This window comes from Cimex lectularius, unplaced genomic scaffold (assembly GCF_000648675.2).
Source record: "Cimex lectularius strain Harlan isolate CLEC.00 unplaced genomic scaffold, Clec_2.1 scaffold12, whole genome shotgun sequence".
Classification (NCBI taxonomy): Eukaryota; Metazoa; Arthropoda; class Insecta; order Hemiptera; family Cimicidae; genus Cimex; species Cimex lectularius.
In genome coordinates, this window is record NW_019392875.1 from 399227 (window position 1) to 407843 (window position 8617).

General features: G+C 32.5%; 1 non-coding gene across 1 annotated transcript; it reads right to left on the minus strand.

Annotated features, from left to right (window-relative positions):
* Positions 1 to 3411: 3411 nt before the first annotated feature.
* On the minus strand, positions 3412 to 3484 carry Trnas-acu. The gene has a single exon. It is a non-coding gene; the product is annotated as a tRNA-Ser (tRNA).
* Between the last annotated feature and the right edge of the window lie 5133 nt (positions 3485 to 8617).

The window sequence follows — 8617 nt, forward strand, 5'->3', positions numbered from 1 at the left end:
AAACGTTTTACCTCGCTTATTTGATGAGATTAAACGTCATTTTATGTGGTTTTGTTGAACCAATTAAAAAACAATACATACAATTTATTTTAGCAAAACGTGACAAGGCCTTATGACTTACATGACGAGCTGTTTGATGATTCAATTTTACAATTGCTTTTGATGTTTTTGATGTAACGTAAGTTTTAGACAATAAATAATGACTTTAGGAAAAATATATGCTGATTTGATAGGTAATGATTAGACTGAAGGTTTATAAGAAAAGATACTTGCAAGTACTAGTGATTACAGATTATCTTCACCCTTCTGTACTTCCAGATTACTCATGTGCTTTGCATATGTCGTAAGAGGTAATTGAAGCTTTTGTAAAGAAATTAAGCTAACTTTGCTATTCAAAGGACATAAAACATGATTAATTATTCAAGGGGACTAAGACCTTGATAAAAGATTTTTTTTTTTCAAAGTGAATTATTTAGACCCATCCTAGAAAGTATAATTTTTAAATAGAAATATCGGTTATTTGTCAGATATGGAGGAAAATTATGCTCGATTAGGTGGTAACTAGTTAAAAACTTTCTTCGTATCTAGGAATCTTTATTTTTTAATAGTTGTAGGCGTCAGTTTCAATAAAATTCTTTGAGTAAAAATGTCCATACTACGGAAACCCAAGTTATATCATCAGTTATCTATTGAAGTTGAAAAAAAATTTACCGCGCCCAAATAGTAGGTAATTAAACCATATTTAAATTTTGTGAAAATCTTCATACAAAAAATAAATAAATAAATAAATAAAATAATTGGTTATATATTTTTCCTTTGTGTGAAATATTTAAGCCAAAACGGTATATTACTGAATTAATCTTTAGATTTCTCGAAACAAAGTAAGATTTTAAAAAATCCAGTTTAGTTTTAAAATGATTTATTTTTTATTTTGAGGAAATTTTACATTTATCATACAATCAAATGGTATATATTGAGACCATTTTAAAAAGTGAAACTGTTTTTCAGATTTCACAATAAAAAAGTCAGCAACTAAGCAAATTAAATAGTTTTAACTAAATATCTCTAAATATTTTAGAATTATGATATTGTGGTCAATTTATTCGTCTCTAAGCATTTAGTTTATTGTTTTAATAGCCCAGTGGTTTTTTTAAAATGATTTTAAGTATGACGTTGCGTTTAAATAAATAAATCCTCTCATTTTGTTTCTAATGGTTAATAATTAATAATTAATTTGGGTTGGAATGATGGCACTTTGTAAATATTGACATACAGAATGACGTTAAAAATTTAAATTGCAGTCTTTTTGGAAGGTTAGTATTTCTCACTTCTAATATTGTTTTACGTATAACGGACATTGTGCCTCATCAGCAGCGACTCGGAAATAACGTGAATAGTTGTAGCTAAAAGTTGAAACGTTTCGGAGACCATTAGCAAACTTAAGTGAGCATAAACTTTGAAGACAGGGAAACTAGACCAAACAAGATGTATGGCCTACCTGGCAACAGCTTTGAGAAATTCGAATCAACAGGCGACCGGGATCTCCAGTGTTTCAAGCTTGAACTTAAATAACGTGGATCATACAAATCATTTTAACTTGAAACATCACGAAAACACTATGTAAATTGATAAACTGACTTGTGAAATTATATAAAACAATCGTGTTTACTGTTGCTTGATCAAAACAATAGCGAGTTCATAAGATTTCACAAACAACCTTCTTTACCTTTGGAAGCGGAGATATACATAGTTATACCTTTGTTCAAACGAAAATCGTTAATAGAGAAAGGGCTTGAAAGAATTTGGAATAAGTGAGCCTCAGGCGATTTAGGGGCAAAAGGTAGGCTTTATCCTTTAAACTGAGGGTGCTTAGTCACCCTTGAAATCAAATTTTCCTCTTTGACATAGTTCATCAAATAACCACAGGGCCTATCCTGGCACACTTTCTTTTCTCGATTTTCCACAACACAGAAGGGGGAAAAATTAGCTTGACGTCGACTCTTCGCCTGTTTCGTAACCAGACCCGAAACCATTTGCCGTCATTTTCTTTTTTAACTCTATAAAACACGAGGAGAAAATATAATAAAGTATTTGATGAAAAACAGCTTTGAACTTGTTAAATTGAAAACGTTTAATCAAGTTCAAGTTTGATGGTAACTTTTATTATTATAATTGTACTATAGATTCATTCGTGTCACAACAAATTCGGTATATGGACTGCTTTAATCAATATAGGGATATAAGTATTGTTTTGTTTCCATTTTGTTTTCCGAGATAGAATGTAAATGTGTAGTGTGTGAGGGCCAATGGTGAAATACTGTGTGTTCCATCGTCCTTCAATTAGATCGAGTGAATAGGAAAGAATTACAGGATAAATGAAAGGACTGCCTAATCCTTTAACTTTACTACACTGTTAATTTCTATTTCAGATCTGTCATTTTTACGTTAAAACTAATATATAATAACCTATCTAATTCGGCTAACCGTTAATTCAAAGTATTTTTACCAGTTTATTCAAATTTTATTTTGTTTTCTGTCATTAGCAAGAATTAAAGTGGAACGATCAGTTTCAATTCAAGCTCTACAGTGGTTCCTTCCGTTATCCTCTGAGCAGACACTTCGGGATCCCGCTCGTGACACTAACTATTTCATCTTAACCTTACACAAAAATGATAATTAATTGAAATAAGTAATTTGGTCAATTAGACCGCTAAACATAAATGGTTGTCAATAATATTGAGGGAAATTTGCGAATAGGTTGCTTCTTGGTGTCTGAGGAATGAAATTTTTCTTAAATTTGTTAACGCCAATTAATTGTTGAATTTATTTAAAAGATCGCGTTTCGTTAATCCGCACCTGTTTATTGTTTTGCTCAGTGAGTCGGCGTCGGCGGATTACGGCAGATAAGAGTCAGTCGTCTTTCGTTCGCTGTTCCGTCGAAGTAAATTTTTTTCGTTTTTCTCGTCGCATCGTCACCATTTTTCCTCATCATCGTCATTAATATCATCGCCAACCTGTTCATCGTTGGATCGTCGTTTTATGAGGGAAGTGGTACCACTTTATTAAATATTTGGACTGTTTGCTAGCTTATAATATCGATCGATCGTTAATTTAAATTCATTTTAATTTTATTTATTTTGGATTTGGATTTGTTTTAGATTTATTCATTTGAAGTTTACAAATCAAGTTACAATCTCAACCCCACCTTTTAATTTTTCCCTCCTTTTCTTCATTTTTTTAAAATGTCGTGTAATCTATTTGATTCTCGGCGACAAATGAAATGACCACGGAGAGCTTTAGCGAAGTATACTTCATTTTGCTTATTGAATCGATTAGGTTTCATGGTCCGATATGAATCCTTTTCAATAAATTAATCTTTAAGTAAGGTATTGGTTGAGATAAAAAAGTCATTGTCACGAGTGGGATTCGAACCCACGACCTTCGGGTAAGTACGCCGCTGCTCTACCACTTGAGCTATCGTGACTTCGATCTACTAGGACACTGACCTTTTTATCTGATGATTACGCGACATTTGAAAAACGGCAAACTGGAGGGAAAATTCAGAAGGTGGGGTTGAGATAGGAAGTTAATGCCCGAGTGGATCGAAGTCATGATAGCTCAAGTGGTAGAGCTGCGGCGTATTTAGCTGAAGGTCGTGGAAACATCCCGGTAACTCCTCTTACCTTATTTAACTCCTCTTATTTGGATCGCAATTTAGTTGGGTTCTTAAATTACCGACTTGGGCGTAACTCTGCGTTTTAATTTTCTCAGCATGTTAATTTAGTAGAACCATGGGGTTGCTTAGGAGTGTACATCAGGTTTCCGAAATATTATTATCTTAAAACATCTATAGTTTGGGCTGCTTAAGAGCATACTTGAGCGCTCTAGCTTGGTTTGGTATTCCTTTAGCATTCGAATTAAAGATTAATCTACTTGAAGCTGTTCCGAGGAAATTTATTAAAAACCTAATTTACAAGCTAGGACTTCATGGGGATACTAACGAGTACGGCGAATGGTAGAAATTGTGCAAATTCTCCCTTCAGGATCGCTCTCTGTTGATGAGGATCTGTTTCTTGAGGAAGGTGATAAACGGCCATTACTCCTGTCCACAACTGCTCAGTCAGATAAACCTCCATGCCCCTACTCACAGCTGTCGTCAGCCACAGTCGTTTTTACACCCAATTTCATAAAAATAATTACGGGAAATTTGGTTCAATGACTTACCTACAAAAGCATACAAGGAAATCCTTGTCGTGCATAATTGAGATATATTTGGATCCTATTTTAATGTGTAAAGTAATATAATAACTATATAATAATATATAATAACTTGTCTCATGATTGTAATGAGATTTGTTTATTTCGTTACACTGTAATCTATTTGTATTTTTTAATAGTAGATGTAATATGACTGTAGTGGTTAGATGTCATCCCCTGTAATTTGCTATAACAAATAAATAAAATAAAAATAGAACAATTGAGTAAGAAATACCGTATGATCTTTTTTTATGGTCTTAATGATTAAATTAAACAAGAAACATTAATTGCTAAACGTTAAAGCCAAAGTTATAATCTTAAGCATCCCCTTGGCCTGCTTCGCAGTTAAGGTCACGTTTCAACTCGTTAAAAAAAGCGAGCTCCCTTAAATTTCACTGTCCGATCTTAGAGAAAAAGCAATTAGTCTTGTTCGCATTGATGTAGTTTAAGGGTAAAAAGTTTTGTCCTTTGGTTTTTAAGCACCTCTCTGTTGGGGGAAAAAGCAGCAGGGTCTCAACTTCAAACCAACTTCATAAAGCTTTCTCTGGGCCCCATTATTTTTAAAGTTTTAATTTATCTCACAGAAAACACTCCTAATGTGCAATACACTTACATCCAAATACAAATGCTTAATAAGTCATAAATATTTGAAAAATAGAAACGTATGACTTAGAAATATGGCCGTCATATTTTTTGGACCGAGATGAAAAAAATATTATAATACTGACGACTTCTCGGTCCAGGGCTGTACAGAATGGCACTTCAATTTGCTGAATGTCAACACTACTACAGCTGTTGGGGGGCATAAGCATTTTCGCACGTTTGCCCCGGCGAATGACATTTCGAAAAAAATGTTTCTCCTCACTCCTGTAATAACGTGTTTAGAATTTGCGTATAAATTTGGTTTGGAGCATTTCAATATAGACATAACTTGTCTCATAATAAATATTTTTCTAGACTGCACAAAAATTTTACGTACGCAATTAAAGGTACGTTAAACATGTTAAGTATCATTCAGTTATATTATTAAAGAAAACATCATGTAAATTTTGAGTAAAATGTTAGATAGTTGAGATTTTTTCAAATTTAATGTTGCAACGCTTTATTTATCAAATCTCCTTTCAAACATTGTTTTATATTTGTGTGTATGTTCTTGAATTTACATTTTCAATTTGAGCTAAAATAATCTAAAAACATTGAAACTTTTATGATGGGTAAATTTTCATCAGGCAATAATTTTAAAGGCCTTTAAGGATTTTTGTAAAATTATTAGCATCTGGAAAGAGAAGAACCAAATAAAACTAGGTAATATGAATGAACGAATTATTGAACAAGTACTTTATGCAATAAATAAGAAAGAACAATATTTTATGATATAATTATGTACAACATAAAAACGTTCTCTACGACAATGGTTTATCACCGTCTACTGAACAAGAGGCAGATCTAAAAATAACCCTATTAAATCAGTTTATTATTTTGTACAAAATTGAAACATTTTCAGAGAATTTCGTTATTAACGCTGAACAAATTTAGGCAAATTCGTTTTTTAAATAAATTTTAATGATGTAACGAAATTTAGGTATTTCAAAAGGTAATATTTATCCTTCAATTAACTAATCTTTATGTAAGGTATTAGTTGAGATAAAAAAGTCAGTGGCACGAGCGGGATTCGAACCCACGACCGGTTCGGCTAAATACGCCGTTGCTCTACCACTTGAGCTATCGTGACTTCGATCGAGCCGAAGGTCGTGGGTTCGAATCCCGCTCGTGACACTGAGTTTTTCATCTCAACTAATAGCTTACATAAAGATTAATTAATTGAAAGAAGTTATTTTGGTCAATCGGACCACGAAATCTAATGAATGGTAATATTTATTATGACAAAACTTCGACATAATCGTTTGGAGAAAAAAAACCTTGCAACATTTCAATATTGCAAAAAATAGAAAAAACACCAAGGCAGTATAGGCAATCGCCTGAAGCATCGGTCAACTTCATAAGTTTTTGCATTAATATTACAACTTGAAATTAAATTAGTAGTTTATATGGAATCCTTTGGCTTCTATTGTAAACTTAAGCCTTTTAGACCTTGAGGAAATTAATTTTTCGTATTCACGGATGATAAGTTTTGCCACTTATGTAGCAACATTTTTTGTAACCTCAATGTTTGAAAATATGTTGTTTTCTGACTCCTGATCCCAAGTGTCTCCAAAGGTTTTTTATTGGGTTCACAACTGATGACTTGGGAGGAGTTTTGTGATGGCTCGTGCATTGTACAGCAATCATTCTTTAGTTATTGTTGGTTCGGATAATTATCTTGCTGGAATAAAAAAGTCCTCTCTCTCATCCTAGTTTCACCGCAAAATCCCTTAAATTTTCAAGCAGCACATTGAAGTTATACTTAACACATAACTAATTGTGTTAAATGGCCAGTGCGATCAATGTATTAATTATTATGTATAGTGCTAGAGATTCGAATATTAAGTTTCCCTACGACCCTAACCTAGGTCAGTAATATAATTTGTGTAAAGGGCGATGGAGGAATATTGAATATGTCGCCATACCGACATGTATGGTACGCACATAGGAACGAAGCACATACGAATGTACTTAAGAATGGATGATGGTATGAGTGATGCGGTTCAGCCTATAATTTGGTTGCGTTTTGAACGGAAGTTTTCAATAGTCCTTAAGCATTACTTTTGTAAAAAGGATGAAAAGGTTTAAAATTTAACTTTGGAAGCAACAGGGGATTCGATCAATTTAAAAAATACCCCGTACTTCGAAGGCAATAACTCAAGGAACCAATATTACACTTTTATTTATAATTATAATTAATTATAAAACAGTTTAAAATTGAAATAAACAAACAGTGCAATATGACTTGCGTATTGTTCAATTGCTGTAGTGAGTTACTTAGAAATTCCCATTAAACATTCTTGTTTGACATTCCACCGCTTTGTAACGTCCATGCAATGAGAATGTATTATTTAATTATATATGAGAATATCATTCTAAGTGCTTGTATGACATAGTATTATTTGTTTTGAATCAACACACGTAACAATATAATTTATGTATTGTTCAATTTTTGCAAAACATAGTAAGAATTACACATTGTATAATTGTTTAATACATTTATGTAAATTTTTAATTAAATATAACAAAATACAAAAGCTACTACTCTATACTAATACTAAAAACTAAATGTACTAACTCTACCAAGCATAAAATTCGAAATCTTATTAAATGAAGCGGTTTTTGCAAAATTTGCCAACCTCTTGAAAGTTTTGCAATTTTTTAAAAATTTGTGTTTGTAAATTTAGGAATATCGCAGTGAAACTGCTATCAGTTGGTCTGGTATGCTTAAGATTATAACTTTGGCTTTAACGTTTAGCAATTAATGTTCTTGTTTAATTATTCTTTAAGACCATAAAAAAGATCATATGATATTTATTTGTGTATTGCTGTATTTTTATTTATTATAGCATATTGCAGCGGGGGGATGACACCCTAACCTGTTCAATCATATTACATCTAAAATTGAGAAATACAAATAGATTACAAGTAACGAAATCAACAAAATTATAATTATGAAAAGTATTTACGTATTTCATTTATTACATTACACATCAAAAGAAGATTCAAATATATCCAAATTTTGCTCGACACGAATTTCATTGTATGTTTTTTATGTAAGTCATTGAACCAAATTTCCCGAAATTAGTTTTATGAAATTGGGTGTGAAAACGACTATGGCTGACGACAGCTATGAGTAGGGGCATGGAGATTTATCTGACTGAGAAGTTGTGGACAGGAGTAATGGCTGTTTATCACCTTCCTCAAACAGATGAAGAGAGCGATTCTGAAGGGAGAAAATTTTACAGTTTCAACCGTACTCGTTAGTTTCCCCCTGAAGTCCTAGCTTGTAAATTAGGTATTTAATAGATTTCCTCTAAACACCCTCAAGTAAATTACATTGAATGTCCCAAGAATATCAAACCGAGCTACGCTAGTCAAGCATGTTCTGAGCCAACACAAAATATAGATGTTTTAACATAAAAATATTTCGGAAATCTGACGTAATTTGCATGTAACATGCGGAGAAAATGAAAACGCAGAGTTACACCCAAATCGCCAATTCGGACACTCAACTCAAATGCGATCTCAGTAAAGAGTAAGAGGAGTGATCTGTAGAAGGATATGAACTGACATTTGTCATCATTAAGACAACAATTTCATTAGTCAAATACCAAGAGGCAACCCTATTCAAATTTTCCTGTAATCGCATATTTCCTCCGTCGAAAAATATTATACCATCTGGCAAATTCTTCAAAAATTCTGAATCTTTGAAACA